An 18,694-nucleotide genomic window follows, 5' to 3' on the forward strand; every position below is an offset into this window, starting at 1 on the left:
AGAACTGCAATTCAATTTTTCTGCGCCATCTGGAAGATTTTCTATGCATAGTTGACTTGGATAAGGTTAAGCCATATCAGCTGAAATGTCAAGAGATTATGAAATTTGATGTAGGCTGTGCAATTAATGAACAAAAAAAACCTCTCTGATGCAGTTTTGATTAACTAATTACAAGACTCAAAGTAAACTTGAAGAAGTGACTGCTTCTGACTCTCAGATGCTTTTTTTAATTGGCTCATAAACTTTGATGGTGACAGGCAGAGGTGGGATGAGGTCATAATCAAGTCCAATGCACCTGGATCCCTCTGAGACGCTCATCACTGTGCTGTCTTCTGCTAATTAGTGCAAGTTCAGTGTAATTATGATCAGGATGTTTCTGAAGATCACAGTGGGGAGAGGACAGAGCTGGCCTCAGGGATCCACAGCATGCATTTGGAGCCATCCTTGTCACACTGATATACTGACAGCACTTAAAGTGTCTCCGAGAACGGGGACTAGGGCAAGGATAAACAGACCTGGCTTGGCTAGTCTGCGCAAGTCCTGCCAGTCTCTTCAGACCACTCAAGTGATTAAGTGCTAAGTGTAGGGGCTGCCTTTGGGTCAGGAAAGGAGGCTGCCCCACACAGAGCTGATCAGGGCCAGGTGCACAGAGGGAGGGTCTCAACGCCACTGTCCCTGTGGAAGAAGAAGCTGTGAGCACCCAAGGAGAGGGTGCCATCCCTTCCCAATACGTCTGCTTCTGGAAGGAGACAGTGTTCAGCACAGCCACCAATGTCCTGAACCCAACACTACTCCATTTCTCAGGTCAGAGGGAAGCTGGGGACATCTGGCAGCAGTGGGCTTTCAGCCTGGGTGAGAGCTCTTCCTCTCACAGACTCCCGCTTTGTGCACTTTCCCTCCCAGCATGGGGAGTTTTGCTTTCACTTCACCATGTCTCTTTCTGGTGTCCCTCAATGCTTTGTGGTGAGACATTACTCACTTTTGTGTTATGATCTTGGTTTTTCTAATTCCTGGCTTTCTTAGGCTGCAATGTAAAACAGCACCTAAGACTAGAGAATTGATGAAATGTGAATACTGATATGAGGATGCCTGATAACACAGAGAAGTGCTTAGAAATTCTGTTTTTCTGCTTACTAGATACTGGCATGTGCATTACGTACATCTGTTCATGTAATTCTCACAGTGAACATGGATGCTATAAAGCACCCTCTGGTTTACAGATGACAAGGAAGGGTCCCAGACAGGTAAGGTAGTATTTCTAGAATCATACACAGCAGTGTTCTATGAAGGGGCAGAGAGGTGGGAAAGGCACATAAGAAAACAAAGCAAAACAGAAACTTTCTCTGTGATCCCCCAAAGAGACACAGGAGCACAAACCTCAACTCTGTATCTCCACCCTCAGGCAGGGCCTTTGCTTTGCATCCTCTGGGTTGGCAACTGGCAATGAGCTTGCAGAAGGTGAGTTATACCCCGGTCAAGTGCAGTTCTCCTGAAATTCTACCACTCATACACATCATTATTCTTTAAGTGTAGCTTTTATTTTTTTGACAGAAAGTAACTGTATACATTGATAGGATGCAAGATGGTATTTCAGTTCTGAAAAAAAGTGAAATAATCAGAGCATGATATTTGCTGTATTCCAACATCTCAGTGTTTATCGTTTATTTGTTTCTCTGTCCTGGGAACATTCAAAATCCTCTCTACTGACTATTCTGAAATATACATCCATTATTGTTTATCATGCATATCTTGTTAGACTATAAGTGTTAAAATTTCATCTTCAGGCCCATCACAGTAGCCTAGTTGCTTAAGTCCTCACCTTGCATGCACCGGGATCCCATATGGGCACTGATTCTAATCCCGGCAGCCCTGCTTCTCATCCAGTTCCCTATTTGTGGTCTGGGAAAACAGTAGAGAATGGCCAAAAGCCTTGGGACCCTGCGCCCATGTGGGAGACCTAGAAGAGGTTTCTGGCTCCTGGCTTAGGATCTGCACAGCTTCTGCCATTGCAGCTGCCTGGGAAGTGAATCATCGGGCAGAAGATCTTACTCTCTTTCTCTCCTCTCTATGTATATCTGACTTTCAAAATAAAATAAAATAATTTTTTTTTTAAAAAGCATTTCCTCCTATTCAGTTGCAGCATTCAATCCTTAACTTTCCCATGCACTTTCATGCTGGGGTTCGTGCAGTAGGTGTGGATGACACGAAGGTGTGGCAGGGCCCAGGGGAGCTTCCAGCTGTTTGGCAGGTCCCAGGGGAGCTTTCAGCTGTTTGGTAGGGCCCAGCAGATTTCTCTCTGACCACCTTGATGCAGTCTCACCCCCTTTTTGCATGCACACTCAACCACCCCACCAAGAATTCTGCAATCTATTGAGGCATTGTTATTCGCCCCTTTGAGGTGGCTTCTGTAACTGATATGAGCTTGACAGTCAATGTTGCTGATAATGTCTTGGTGAGTGGGCCTTGGACAATTTACACACAGGAGCACAATTAAGCCCATGCCATTCTTGGACGCCTTATTGGGTACTTAACCATTGCCTCAGAATCTGGCCCAGACATGTAGCACACCTTCTGGGAAAGGGTTTGAAAATATCCTAAATATTAATGCAGGTGATGGGAGTAAGAGCTGAAACTGCTATGGCAATAAATATAGTTACTGTGATCTCAAAGGCTAGCCTGTCTCTGCAATTTTTTTGGAGCATAGAAAATTCAACTGTTTTAGCTGCTTTTGTAATTTTTAGCTAGAGGAATTAAGGATGCTTTTATTAAAGAAATATGCTTTTAATTATTGTTTTATTTGTTATAGGGTTGTAGAGTCTATAGTTGTAGGTGGAATTTAACATTTGAAACTTTTGTTTTGGACTTTTATGTTTTTTCCTTGTGACATATTTTTCCCATTAAATGATTGGTCAATTATAGAAATTGAAATGTGGTAGGAATGTATTACTGATTAGCAGGTAATCGCATGTGCCTTGGCCTTGGAGTCCTAGCACTCACTCCAGGACTTCTCCTGACGAATGAATAATGGCTTGCTCTGAAGAATAAGAATACAGTATTTTGCAGAATGACCTTTAGGGGCACCTGCTTAATCCTGACGTGCAGACAGAATGACCAAATGCCTGTACATGCCCTCTTAGTCTTGAAGTAAAAATAGAACAATTAGTTGTTTGTGTAGAAGCTTGTGAGGTTTCTAAGTTAATAAGAAAGGACAGCTTCTTGAGCTGTTGCTAGAGAGCACCAACTGACAGTGTCTGTGTCTTTCTTTATCTGCAACTTCACACACCCTTCCCGAGCTCCAAACTCAGCTGGAGCTGGTCTCCGGCACTTTATTACAACCTTTGGTAACCACTTGTGTACTCGTTATATGTTTACAATGACGTTTTGGCTCCCACATATAGATGAGAACACATGGCATTTGTCTTTCTATGCCTGGTTAATTTTCCACTAATCATTACACAGCTGGTAATGAGTATGTGTGTGTGGCACCAGCACAGTCCAGCTGGGTGAGTCTGCTGGGTGTCAGCATCGACAAGGAAGGGGCTCGGGATCCTGGCTTAGAGTTGATGAAGGGGTGTTCTCACTGCTCAGGAGCCTTATGGAGAAAATCCTCAGGTAAATTTGGACATGAGCTATGCATAGAAGGCTTTTGTGAAAGGACAGAAGATGTACTAACACAGAGTTTATGTTTAAATAACAATTCTCACCATGTCTGTTTCAACAGATGAAAGACATAGACACCAAGTAAGAGATGAGATATTGGGGCCAACATGAAGGTTCAGCAGCTAAATCCTCTACCTATACTGCCTGCATTCCATTTAGGAAATAGTCCTGGTGCTGATTTTTTCCGTGACTGTTCAAGCTCCCTGCTTATGGACTGGGAAAGCAGTGCAGGATGGCTCTAGTCCTTGGATGCTTGACCCTGTGTGGGACACCGAAAAGAATCTCCTGGATTCAGACTAGCTCACTTTGGACATGATCATCATTTGGGGAGTAATCAAGCAGAGAGTGGCCCCTCTTTATTGCTTGTCTTTGTAAATATGCCATGAAAAAAGATTTAAAAAACATAAATGATATATACGCTGTGGAAGAGGAACGTATTATGACATACATTTACATCTAAACAGTTTCTTCCACTCACACAGAGCATACTTAGAGATCTGAAGTTGGTCATCTTAATGTCTTTGCTTTCCTCGGGTTTCTCTGTTTGTGTTTATGAAGATGACTTGCAGTGACCTCATCCAGAGAATAATCTTCCTTTCTCTCACTAGCCAGGAATTGTGGGGAACTTCCTTATAATTGTGAGATATGTACATATTTTGGTCAAGGGTCATGAGAAAAAATACATAAATCTTGCCCTCATTCAATTGGCTATTTCTAATATCCTAATTGTTTGCACCACAGGTGTCAGAGACATGATCACACTCATTTAGTTTAATAACTTCCTCTTCAGTGAAATTTTTTTTTTTTTTTGCCAAACAGTGTTTTGCTTGAACAGGGTGGCACGAAGTCTCTCCATCTGCACCACCTGCCTCCTCAGTGTAGTCCAGGCCATCACCATCAGTCCCAGGAACACCTGGTGGAAAAAGTTCAACCCGCGCACTGCATGGCAGGTGCTTCCCCACCTCCTCACCTTCTGGGTCTTCAGCTTTCTCATAAGCTCTAACTTACTCCATTATATCACAGCAGTCAACAGCTTGAACAGGTCTACAGTTCGAATGTATGCTGGGAACTGCTACAGGTTGCCAGCTACACAAATGGTTGGGTGGCTTTTCCTCTGCTTCATGGCTCTTCAGTGTGGAGAGCGGGACTTTGCCCCAAGATGGCGCTTGTTATTGTCTTCTCAAGGCACAAAGGCAGTAAACAAGTTTTAGGAAGTTGTAGAGGATTGGTTCAAGGTCTCATGCAGTCTGCATGGTGTGCGCGTGATCAGAGTTGTGATTGGTGTGTGTGTGCGTGATCAAGGCTGTGATTGGTGTGTTTGATGCGTGGCCAAGCAGCCCTGTTGCAATTGGCTGTTGACAGGGTTTTAACCTAAGTTTGAGAGAGAACAAAGGAGAAGAAGAACAAAGAGGAGTAGTGGTAGAGTAGTGGTAGTAGTAGTAGTAGAAGAGGAAGCCTGTAAATATGCTGTAGTTACTGCCCTTCTGTATTATACTTGGATTTCTTGTTTTGTTATGTTATGTTATGTAATTAGTTTGTCCTTCAATAAATCCTCATAAGAGCAAGCACCTGTGTCGGAGCTTCACTCGCTGGACGAGGGACCCCGTTATCTGGTGCCGTGGCTCGGATGATAAAAGTCAGCCGGTGAGTACCAAGAAGTTAATTAGCTGAGCAAATCGCTCAGGGAGTTGCTTACAGCTGCAATTAGTTTTCAACTGAGCCTTTGCTCAGGGAGTTTGCAACTGAGCAGATAGCTCAGGAAGCCGCTAAAGGGAGAAAATAATAATAATAAAATAAGTAACTGAGCGAAAAGCTCAGGGAGCTGCCTATCGGCAGGGGTGTGCACACCAATGATCGCGGTGAAAGCGACGATTTTTTTGAAATTTGCGGCAAAAACGAAAATTCTTTTGAAGCTCACAGTGAAACAACGATCCTTTCAAGGTCCTTTCAAGGTCGCAATAAGCGACGGAATGGGGAACTTGCAATCTTCTGTAAAAATGCAGAATCTTTTGCAGAGGTTGCTGAAGAAAAATGGCACGCCAGTAAAGGCAAAAACAGTGCTTTCATTTTTACAAACAGTGCAGCAGCATGCCCCTTGGTTTTTAGAAGAGGGTATGCTAAATGTGCCACAGTGGGAACATCTCGGAAGGGATTTATCTAAAGCTGATCAACTTAAACCTCTCCCTCCGGGTACTGTGGGATTCTGGTCTCTGATTAAGTCTTGTCTAGTAGATAAGACAGATAAATTCAAGGAATTGTTACAAGAAGGTAAAGCAGCTCTCCGCGAGCTTCAGGAGGAAGCTTCTCAGCCAAGTAGTGTTGGTGAGAGAGCAGAATCTGGAAGTAGTCAGGATAGTGAGGAAGAACATTCGGGTGAGGAGCTGGATGCTGTGGCCAAGGGCACCGAGAAGCTAGCCTTAAAGTTGCCTAGAAAGGCCCGACGGACTCCTGTGCCACCCCCGGGGGAGCCTCCGGCGGCACCCAGTGCACCGCCTTGGCCACACTCTGATCCTCCCAGGGGGGCTGCGCCCAGTGAGGCAATGAGGCCGCAGCCCAGGGAGGTTCAGTCATGGCATGATATTGTTGGAGCCAAGCAAGTTTTTCCTGTTTGAGAGGACAGGACCCAGAACCCTGCAGTTCGTTTGCATGACCCCTTAAATTTTAAGTTAATAAAAGATTTGAAGATTGCTGTGGATTCTTATGGGGTTCATGCGCCTTACACTATGGCTGTTTTGGATCAGTTGGCTGCTGATGTTTTGACTCCTGAGGACTGGAGGAATGTAGCCAAGGCCACTCTCTCCCCAGGCCAATACTTGCTTTGGAGAGCTGCTTGCCGAGAGCTGGCAATAGATACTGCCCGCCGTAATGCTCAGGCTGGGAACCCCACATGGAATGAGGAGGCATTATTAGGGGAAGGTGCTCATGCTGGCCAGCAACAGCAGATTCAGTACCCTGAGCCATTATATTTACAGGTTGCTAACATAGCCACTGGAGCTTGGAAGGCAATACAGAGTAAGGGTGATGTGCGTTATTCCATTGCAAAGGTGACTCAGGGACCTAATGAACCTTATGCAGACTTTGTGAGCCGTCTCATGGAAGTGGCAGGGAAATTATTCCCGGATGTGGAACAAGCCATGCCTCTGGTAAAGCAACTTGCCTATGAGAATGCAAATAGATGGTGCCGTGAGGCTATACGCCCATGGAAGCATAAGCCACTAGATACTTGGATAAAACTCTGTAGGGATGTGCATGACCAAGTTACTGCAGGAGTAATTCAGGCTAAAGAGCAGGCTAAAGTCATCATGAATGCTATGCGACAGGAAAGACAGGCTGAAAGTCGTACTCACATTTGTTTTAAATGTGGGAAGTTGGGACATTTTAGAAGGGATTGTCGCCAGAGAGGGCCGGCTCGACCAATTTCGCGACCTATGATTGGCCGCCCCCTGATCAGAAGTTACAGGCCAAAAAACGGGCAGTGGGGCCCAGCATCCCGGGGCCCCTATAGAGCTTACGGGGTGCACCAGGACCCACAGGCACAGAAGGAGGAGTCATTGGCCGAGCCACACCTGGCAGCGCGGGACTGGACCTCTGTGCCACCTCCCACTTGGTACTGACTCCAGAGATGGGCCCACAAGCCCTGGAGACAGATTTCCGAGGGCCTCTCCCTGATGGTACAGTAGGAATAGTGTTTGGACAGAGCTCAAAAACTATGCGAGGTCTAGTTGTTCACCCAGGAGTAATAGATTCAGACTTCACAGGCATTGTCAAAGTTATGCTTTCTTCACCTAGAGGTATTACAGTTATTACTCCAGGGGAGCGCATTGCCCAATTGTTAGTTCTTTCTAGTTGCCATGCACGTTGGAGAAGTCGCAGTGCAAGTCGAGGTGATGGAGGTTTTGGGTCTTCAGGTGATTTTTTGAATTTGGATTTGGATGCTCGTTCTGCTGCTGAGCGTCATGCAGCAGGCCCAGGTTTTAGTAAGGATTGGGTGATGTGGAAGGATGTATTAACGAAACAATGGAAGGGCCCGCATCCTGTCCTACGACAGACGCGAGGTGCAGTTTGTGTTTTTCCGCAGGACTCGGACGGACCAGTGTGGGTGCCAGAACGCTTAATGCGAACAATAAGAAAATCAGAGCAAGATGAACCTGTGGATGTGGTGGATGCTGACCAGACTGATATTTCTTCAGATGATGGAGGCGTGGACCCCAGGATTCCCGCTGACTAATTCTGCCACCGCCAAGCCTGTACCCTGACGTGGTGTTATGGAATGGCAGTTTATTATTTTCCTCAAGTTACCAAAGTGCTATGTTCCTTTCATGTGTTACCTGTGTTGGTTGATTCCACTTTTCTAAGGCCTCAAATTGATGGAACTCATATTGATGAACATAATGTTACATTTCAATTGCAAGATTGTGTTCCTACAGATGGAGGTGCAGTGTGTAATGGTCTTGTTCGATCTGTAGAGCCTTGTTTGTTAACACATGCTATTAATGTATGTCATTTTACTGTGTTTCCGGCAGCTAATTATTCTGTGTTGTATGAAGTTAAGCCTCAGTATATTTGCTTAGCTAATGCTAGGTCTGATGAATTGGCATTTATGGGATTACCCTCTCCATTTGTTGGGTGCATTGAGCACCTTGAGGTTCTTTACTGGTTTGGTGATATTTTTTATCTGTTGCCTGATCTGGTGGAGGATGTTCAAGTTTCTTGGACGCCTCGTGTGTTGTCTCTGCCATCAATTACTATTTCTTTAACTAGTGGCAAGTTATTCCAAGTGCAGACCGCTATAGAGCATGATTCCAATAGTAGATGGTGGGATTTTCTCTTCTCTAGCCCTACCGCCACGCATCATTTTTCTGGAGTGTTTATTTTTCTGAGCTGTGTGTTTGGTGGTTTAATGTTTTTGTGTGTTTGCAACTGTGGAATGTATGTGTATACCAAGAATCAATCGCGTAAGAACCTCCTGCAACAGCAGATCCTGGCTCAAGCCATTCTCGCTCTCCAAAAGAATGATTCCCCTAAGGTATGGCTTAACATGCTGGATCGGTAGTCAATGACGGGTAAGTATCCAATAAGGCTTTACCAACCTAAGACAGGCGCCACGAGCCAGGTGGTTAGCCGATGACGGGTAAGGGAAGCTGAATTTGGAACACCTAAGACAGGCATGATCCCTTAGTTAATAAAACAAAAAGGGGGAATTGTGGAGAGCGGGACTTTGCCCCAAGATGGCGCTTGTTATTGTCTTCTCAAGGCACAAAGGCAGTAAACAAGTTTTAGGAAGTTGTAGAGGATTGGTTCAAGGTCTCATGCAGTCTGCATGGTGTGCGCGTGATCAGAGTTGTGATTGGTGTGTGTGTGCGTGATCAAGGCTGTGATTGGTGTGTTTGATGCGTGGCCAAGCAGCCCTGTTGCAATTGGCTGTTGATAGGGTTTTAACCTAAGTTTGAGAGAGAACAAAGGAGAAGAAGAACAAAGAGGAGTAGTGGTAGAGTAGTGGTAGTAGTAGTAGTAGAAGAGGAAGCCTGTAAATATGCTGTAGTTACTGCCCTTCTGTATTATACTTGGATTTCTTGTTTTGTTATGTTATGTTATGTAATTAGTTTGTCCTTCAATAAATCCTCATAAGAGCAAGCACCTGTGTCGGAGCTTCACTTGCTGGACGAGGGACCCCGTTACTTCAGGACCTCACCTTTCAGTCTCATGGGCTGGAGCAGTGGGTACATGGCTCTCCATATATACAAACATCACAAGCGTGTTCTCTACCTCCGGAGGTCCAGGTTTGCCAAATATTCCAGCCCAGAGATTGGAGCTACTCGGAGTACTCTCATTCTCATGAACTGTTTCCTGTTCTTTCATTGGGCAGATTTCATTTTCTCCTTCTACATAGGGTACACCATGACACATATTATCACAATGTCAAATGTTAAAATGTTTTCAGAATTTGGTTTTGCCAGTCTTAGTCCCTTTATCCTGAGTGGTGGTGCTGTTCACACTGCTAAAGGCTGCTGTGCTCACTGAGGTGTGCAAGATAATGTTTTGTTTTGTTTTGTTTTGTTTTGTTAAGATGCAATAAAGTGTTTATTAAAAAATGGTCTCACCCAGGAAGATGAGGTATATAATTTAAAACTGAGCCCACCACAAAAAAAGGAAGGAGAATGGAAAGGATTAAAACTGCAGCTTTGACCCAGCAACCTGACAGGCCAGGATTGGCAGGGATGGCCCCGGGGACTTGGGACGCTCCTCCTTCAGGCCAGTAGCAGTAGCATCAGAGGCGGGCCTGGCCCAGGAACAGCCCTCAGTAGTGTGTGCTTGTGACCTAGCCTCCGCGCTGCCTGCACGCCACATTCATTCTTCTTCCCCTAGGCTGTGTGTCATGACCGCTCGGTGAGAACGCCAGGGGCCCCTGCTCCCCCATCACCCTCCAGCGTGCTCTGAATCTCCCTCAGGACTCACTCATCACCAGCAGGGCCTGCTCCATCGCTGGGCTTGACCATGTCTCTTCCACATCACTGGTTCTCCGAGTTCCTGGCTTGACCCAGCGCCCGCTCCAGGCCACCCCGTTGCCAGGTGGACTGAGGCTCTCGGCTTCTATGGACCCCACCACAGAGCGGGGCTCAACCAGCCGCTTGGTGGACAGAGAGAAGCGCTGGAACTGTGAGGGCAAGATCAGGTAGGAGCCTTGGCCCTGTTTGGTGAAGACTCAGGAGGCGATGCTGCTGTCCTCGGGGCGGATGCAGCTGCAGCGCACCTGTGGCTTGAACAGGGGCAGCGAGACCACCTGGATGTGCTGACCCTGCTGGTACTTCAGATATATCTCTAGGGATTGCCTTTCCCTGCATGCATCAAATCTTAAACTCATTAAGACTTAGAGAAACAGACTTGATTTCCATAAATCTGGTACCAGATAATCTAAGCTAGTTTAGTGTTTCGGAGTATTAGACAGATTCTTTCCTATCATTCTGCCATCACTATCCCGTGGCTTTTCTGTTTTGCTTGATTTTATTTTAATTTTATTCTTGAAAATAATGGAACCCATAATCAATGTGAGCTAATTGTCTCAAAATATTTACAACTATCACAAATCATTTGAGTAAAAATAGATCTCATCAAAACAACATCCAGAACATGTTATGGATGTTATGTCATATATCGTATATAAACTAAAATTGAAATGTGAATGGGGGGGTCACAGAATGTGGTTAAGAAATCGCATTTATTTTTAGCATGTTGGCTGCTCAATACTATGTCAATTAATTACATAATGATGTCAATTGTTGATGGTATGTTAGTGCTTTTATTTGATCGGGATGATACTCTGCTGGCTCTGCCATCAGACCAGAGAGGGTCTACCCAATAAGTAGTTGGACTTGACTGGACTATAAGATGCTGGACTCTATGCTCAGCATATGCTTGCAAAGAGGGAATCTCAACTGAACTGAATCTCAACTGAATCTCAACTGATTAAGCAACAAGGTAGAGGAACCCACAATGTGGGGAGGGTGTGGAGAGGTGTGGGGAGAATCCCATTTCCTGTGAAATTACAACACAATGTAATTAATGAATAAACTTAACAAAAAAAAAAACAAAAAAAAAACAATATCAGTAAAGTAAAAATGTTCTGTTCTATAATTTTCTAATTGTCTTAACCTGAATATTCAACCTTTTAAAATAGCATATCTCTATCACTTTTTGCACTAACAAAATTCATCCTTTTAATCATTTGAAACCTACAACTCAGTACCTCCTCTTTCTTTTTTTTTAAGATTACAAAGTCAGATATACAGAGAGGAGAAGAGACAGAGAGGAAGATCTTCCATCCGATGATTCACTCCCCAAGTGAGCCAAAACGGGCCGGTGCGTGCCGATCCGATGCCGGGAACCAGGAACCTCTTCCGGGTCTCCCACGCGGGTGCAGGGTCCCAAGTGCATTGGGCCATCCTCGACTGCTTTCCCAGGCCACAAGCAGGGAGCTGGATGGGAAGTGGAGCTGCCAGGATTAGAACCGGTGCCCATATGGGATCCCGGGGCATTCAAGGCGAGGACTTTAGCCACTAGGCCACGCTGCCGGGCCCAGTACCTCCTCTTAAAGCTGTGCAGCCACAACCACACCATCCATTCTAGAATTGTCTTCAATACAAACTGAAATCCTGTACCTATTAGAAAATAAATTTCCATATTTTCATTTCCCAGCCACTGGTAAGATCTGTTCCTGGCATTTGTCTGAGGTGGACAATTCTGGATCCCACAAATGCCTTGATTTAATGATGGCTTAAACATAGGCTCTATTGGAACTGAAAAAATAAGCTAAGATCACTAGTATTGATTTCCATGACTAAAATGTTGTGTTTTCATCTTGATTATTATTATTATTATTATTATTATTATTACTAGAGCAAGATGATAGAGATATGTACCATTTTGACATTCAGACATTAAGTGCCTATAATGGCCATGCGTGGACTGAAACCAGGAACTATAACCTCTATCATGTTCTCCCACATGTATGACTGAACCCCAGATACATGGACCATTTTCCTGTACATACTCACAAGCAAACAATGGGTCAGAAAAGTGGTAGCCATGAATTCAAACTACTGATATGGATTATGACATCACCTGTGGCAGCTTCAGCCACTGTATGAGACTCATCAAAATTTGTTTAAGTCGGAATTCTACATCCTTTCAAGCTAACAACACTCCACTGCAGACATGTATTTTGTGTATTGATTCATTAATAGGCATTTCTTTGCATCTCTGCCTATAGTGCTATCTGCTTCAATAAATATTAGTCTATACGTACCTATACAATTATCTGCTTTCACTGACTCAGGTGTATATGTAAGGGTGGAATTGCTGGATCATAGGATTATTCTGTCTAATGTGTGAAAAACCTCAACATTGAGAACTATGTTTTATTACTTACTGGCAGGGTGTCACCAAATATGAGCATGCACATTGTAAGAGCAACACCCAAAATGGGGTTGCAGGTAAAATTCCCAAATTGCATCACACCTACCACAGATCATACACACTGTCCCATTTTCAGTGTTCAACCTGCTAGTGCAGCCTTGGCATTTGAGCCTTTCATATTCCCCATTGCAGACTCTGCCTCTTGTCTCCAGTCATGTTGATTTCTATACACTGTGGGGCATTCCAGCAAGGTTATATCACATGAGTCGTGCATTTGCCATGGTTTCCTCAAGAGCTGGCTTGAAGAGATCAGGATATGCATTTTTTAAATTTATTTTTTATTGGATGGTTGGATATACAGAAATGGGGGGAGACAGAGAGGAAGATCTTCCATCTGATGAGTCACTGCCCAGGTGGCCACTATGGCCAGCACTGAGCTGATTTGAAGCCAGGAGCCATGAGAGATTCTCGCATGTCTCCCATGCAGGTGCAGTGTCCCAAGGCTTTGGCTGTCCTTGACTGCTTCCCCAGGCCACAATCAGGGAAGCATGGCCAAGGGGATTAGAATTGGCTCCCATATGGGATCCCAGCGCTTTCAAGGTGAGGACTTAAACCACTAAGCTACTGCACCAGATCCACGATATTCATTTTTGTAACAGGGGAGTCTGCAAAAAGAATCTGTGCAGGGAATTTGTCCCCTGGCTCTATTTGATTCTCCTCTCTGCTCTGTCACACTGAGCTGCCTCATCTGCTTTGGGCCCAAGTCAGCCCACCCCAAAGAGAACTTCAAAGGGAGGACATGGTCCCTAATCATGTTAGATGAACTTTCTGTCACAAAAGTTTTGCTCACATCTATCCTGCTGTACAATAGGTACCCTCTTCCTCTAAGGATCCATGTCCATGGCACTGCCCCTCCAGCTCCTCGTGCATACACTCTATATGAAGATGTTCACACTGCAGTCTTCTTGCCAGTCACACTGCACACCAGCCTCACTTTGCTATTGCCAAGTACCTCCCAGAGGAGCTCACAGGGCTTTCCTTCAGAGAGGTCCATGCTGAAACACAGCCTGTCCCAGAAGACAGGTTGCATCTGAGGCACTGAATCCACCCCCACTTCCTCCTCCCTTAGACACACACACACACACACACACACACACACACACACACACGTACACACACACACGTTCTGGCCGGCTAGGCCAGTAACGTGGACACCGCGAAGGATCTGGGGATGAGGCACCGACACGGAGACCAGAGATGGTGGAAGTCTCTCTCTCTTTCAGGCCTCTCTCCGAGGTCTGCTTTTATTGCCTCCACTCTTGACCTTTCACCTAGTTCTTGTTTACTCTTTGCCCCACACCCTCATTAGCAGAATATTGGATACAGCTGATTTCAATTAGACCAGGTGCTTTCAGCCCCAAACCCATTCCCTGTAGTGCTCAGCTTAACCAGTGCTAACCAACTCCTTAGCCTTCAACACACACACACGTTCCATGATTTTGCTCCAGAAACTCCTCTACTGTGAGTCTTCTATGTTCCTGTCTGGGCCACACTACTCAGTTCTCCTCTTAGGTCAATTTCTTCTCACATTCACTCCTTGCTTTCTGCCTGAGTCCACAGCACACTGGTCTCTTCACAATGCTTACTCTCCGCATCAGCCTCCTACCGTTCAATGAGCTGGTTATGCTGTAGTGCCAGAATACCAGCTTACTCATATCAGGGGGTGCAGCTGGGTGATAACACCTCACAGCAGTAGGCAGACAGGCTTGTTAAATGAAAATTTTGTGCAGAAACTTTGGGTTCCTCTGGCTCTGCGGTCTCTGCCCCTCCTGCCTCCCAAACACTGCTTAAGTTAATTGGCTGCACAGAAACTTTGGGCTCCAGTTGCTCCCTTTCTGCCTCCTCCCCTGTGCAACTTTAAGTCAATTGAATGTTTTGTACTATGCACAGAAACTTTATACTGTGTAAGTAATTGTGGGTGTGTTTTGTGTGAATGTGACCTTAAAACCTTTTACTTCAACCACACAGCACAGTAATTCTTGGAATGTAGCTGGAACTGCTGTCACCACTCTTGGCTAATAAAGACTCCTCCCTCCCAACTTCCTACACTTGTGCCTGGAATGAGCTCACTCTACTCCACATGCTGGATTCATTGCCACTAATATTCAGATTCAGACTCCCACTTTCTTTTTTTAATCTTTTTTTTATTATTGATTACATTGCATTATGTGACACAGTTTTATAGGCACTGGGATTCCCCACCCCACCCCTCCCCCCAACACCCCATGGTGGATTCCTCCACCTTGTTGCATTACCACGGTTCAAATTCAGTTGAGATTCTTTCATTGCAAGCATCTACCAAGCATAAAGTCCAGCATCTTGTTGTCCAGATAAGTTCAACGGTTTCTTGGGGAGACCATCTCTGGTCTGAAGGTAGAGCTGGCAGAGTATCATCCCGATCAATTAAAAGCCCAAAGATTACATCAGAAACAATTTATAGCATTATGGAATTAGTTGACATGGTATTGAGTAACCAATATGTTAAAAAAGAAAAAAAAAGAATGCAAGTTCTGAACCACATCCTGTGACTTCTACATTGACATTTCAATTATTAGTTTATATACAACCGGGTGCTATAACACCTTAAAATGGCTATAGATTACTATTCAGCTGTCTCATGTCTATTTTAATTTTAGTATTTAGCAGTTCATAGCATTGAAGCATGATTTGGCTGAACCTGGCTGTTTTTCGGGTAGTCTAATTCTATAACTCTAACAAGACATATGTCAACAGTTTAGGTGAACAGTTTTAGGAGGGGTGTCCAGAGAAATCTTCAATACCCCAGTGAGGAGTGACTAATCTTTGTGTCCCACTCAGTAAGTTATAAGTACATCCCTGCTGACCGTTTCCTGTCTGTTTCTAAGCTTTGCTTATTGTTCTCTAACTAGTTTGTTTGTTTGTTTGTTTGTTTTGAGGGGTTTCTGGAGCGATCTGATGGTCATTACAAGAGAGGATGCGGACCCAAAGTCGGAACCAGGCAAGGACCAGAGAAAGCTCCTCTCCCTAGTCCCTAAGGAAGTTTACTGTTCTTCTGTTTCTGCGGACTGCTCAGTGCTCCTGGTTGTCGTTCCGATGACCTTGGATCCTGTAAGGCAGGGCTTGGGCTTCTTCCATCCCATGTGATAGATCCAAATGGGGGTGGGTGACCACAGATTTCTTGGCCTCCGAAGGCACTCCATTTCCCCGTGGTCTTCTTGGCAGGGGGGATGGAGTCCTTGGTGCTCGTACTGATAGTCCTTGGTGAGGAACTGCAGACTCCCACTTTCACCACTGGTATTTAATATAATGCCAAAAGATATAATCAGATCCACTGGGCAAGAAAAGGAATCAAGGGAAATTTTTTTTTTTTTTGCAGGTGATTTGATTCTGCATATAGGGTAATCAAAAGGCTTTAAGAGACTCATTAGTGAGAACTCATTAACAGCCTGGTAAGTTGCACAATATAAAATCAGCATACAACAAATACCATTTATATAAGCAAATAACTCCAATCTGTATACCAATTTTGTAGTTTTTTCCAAAGCCCAGTGCATAATTTTGCTGATATTGTATACAAATTTCTTGCTCCGGTTTTGTTTACTTCTCTAATTTTTATTATTTCTTTCTACTATGTTTGGTTATTGTCTTACTGTTCTTCCAGCTCCTTAGATGCACTAGATGATAATTTACTAAATATTCTTTTGACCTATTAATGCATGAAAGAATTGATGTGAACGTGCTTCTTAACATGATTGTCTTGTGCCCCATAAGTTTCGATGTCTTGTGTTGTCACCTTCTTTTATTTCCAGGAACTTTTGATTTCTTCTATGACCCACTGTTCATTCAGTTACTGTTTCTATGTGTTTGCATGTCTTCTAGAGTTTATCAGATTGCTGATTTGCAGCTTCATTTCATGATGATAGGGAAAGATGCATCATTTGAGTCCAGATATTTTTCAGATTTGCTGACACTTGCTTTATGGCTTCATGGCCAACTTGTGATATATCCTAAAGTAGGTTAAATACACTGACAAAAAACATGATGTGCTTTCTGATGAAATGTTCTGCTAGAGATCTGATAGGTCCCATTGGTATAGAGCATGGATTAGCTCTGTTTTTCTTTGTTGATTAGTGAGGTTTTGAAATGAAATTGTCATTGTACCAGGCTGCTTGTCTCCTTTAACAATTACTTGAATCAGCTTCTGTGTTGTTTGGTGCATATGCACCAATACTTCTTCTTGAATAGATCCTTTGATAATCATGTAATGACCTTCTGAGGTTTAGATGTTTGCACTGAAATCTATTTTGTCTGATGTTACACTGGCTACAATTGCTCATGTTTCCTTTTCACGGCATAGAATATCATTTTCCATTCTTTCACTTTCAGTCTCTGTATGTTTGTCAGTGAGTTGTGTTTCTTGTAGATGATCCTTATTTTTAATCCATCCATTCATTCCAATCTTTATCTTTTTATTGAAAAGTTAGGTCATTTGCTTTCAGGATTATTATTGGAAAGTAACTACTCCATCCTATCATGTTTACATGTTTATATTGGGTTTTATTTCACTCCCTTTGTACTTTCACTAGAAGACATTTCTACCTTCACATTTTCTCATTGCAGATATGATCCTTCTTTATTTATTGTCATTCATAACACTGGACAGGAGCAGGCAGATTCCTAATTTCCTGTTTGTTTGAGATGGTCTTTGTTTCACCTTCTTTATACTGGATTGGCAATTTCTTTCTTTTGCATCGTGGTCAATGTCCTTCCATTTTCTGCTATCCTTTAGGGTCTCGGTTGATAAATAAGCTGTAAGGCTGACTGAAGATATTCCAAAATTCACTTCTCTCTTACAAATTTTATAGTCTTTCCTTTATATTTTAGTTTAAAGATCAATTGCCAAGTGTGAACACCATTTCTGACCATGCTTCTGATGAGATAGACATGGTTCTTGTCCGTGAGCAAACCTTACTTTCTCAGCATCAGGAAAGCTTTCTGTTATTTTTGTTGTTTGCTTCACAGACAATTCTCTTTCCACACTTGTAGGAACTCCTAAGATACGTATGTCTGGTCACTTGATAGTGTCCCATATATGTTGAGTGTGATTTTGAGTTTTTCGTTCTTTTTTTTTTCTTGTTTCACATCACATGAAATAATTTCAAGTTTTGATCTTCTGTCTTAGATGTATTTCTCTCTCTTCTCTCTTTTTTAATTAATAATAACATGGTTGATCAGGGTGGGAAGGGTAAAGGTTTATGGAAAACTGGGTGAATTCATTATTTCCCATTTTGTTCTTTCTGTTTTCTTTCTTTCTTTCTCTCTTTCTTTCTTGCTTTCTTGCTTTCTTGCTTTCTTGCTTTCTTGCTTTCTTGCTTTCTTGCTTTTTTGCTTCCTTGCTTTTTAGGGGAAATGAGAGAGAAACGGGGAAGCCACACACAACTTTCCGAATATCCCAGTATCCAGAGATGAGAACCTGCCACCTCATATCAACCCAGAGTCTCAATGTGTATGTGTCCCGAGGGTTCTGCCAAGTCGTTTGGATAGTTCTGGAATGCTGTCAATTTCAGCAGTTCAAGGATGCTATCACCCTCCCAATGTCCATTGGCTGACAAGTAAGTAAGCCTTGTGTCTCCATTCACTGAGGTTTTTTTAAAGATTTATTTTATTTTTTTTATTGGAAACTCAGGGAGTTGGATGGGAAGCAGGGCTGTACAGATTCTAGCTCAATCTGTCACTCCCCAGACTTGGTGCATACCCATCCTCGTGGAGGCTGAAGCCATGTCCAGACCAGCTTCCTGCCCCCAATTCTACTCTCGTCCTTACCGGTAGGAACACCATCCTAGTTGGACCGTCCCCTTAGGTCCCCAGTCAGGCCTGTTTCCATTTGCAGTTCTTTTACAAGCGAGCAGATTTCCCTTCCACAAGGGTTAAACTCACATTTCCCCCACAGATTGTTATAAGACCCAATTTTCTGAATCTTGTTCTCCCCTCCAAACCAATTTGCTGCCATACCCCTAATCACATACACATGTCATGGACTTATCTATGGAAGACCCTTAGCTGTAATTCCTGACCTGGGCAT

The 18,694-nt window shown here is 43.8% G+C and overlaps 1 pseudogene; it reads left to right on the forward strand.

Moving 5' to 3' along the window:
* Window positions 1-4,218: 4,218 nt before the first annotated feature.
* Window positions 4,219-9,681, forward strand: LOC101536643 (putative vomeronasal receptor-like protein 4; annotated as a pseudogene).
* Window positions 9,682-18,694: the final 9,013 nt, after the last annotated feature.

Source organism: Ochotona princeps, chromosome 11, assembly GCF_030435755.1.
Source record: "Ochotona princeps isolate mOchPri1 chromosome 11, mOchPri1.hap1, whole genome shotgun sequence".
In the NCBI taxonomy this organism is placed as follows: domain Eukaryota; kingdom Metazoa; phylum Chordata; class Mammalia; order Lagomorpha; family Ochotonidae; genus Ochotona; species Ochotona princeps.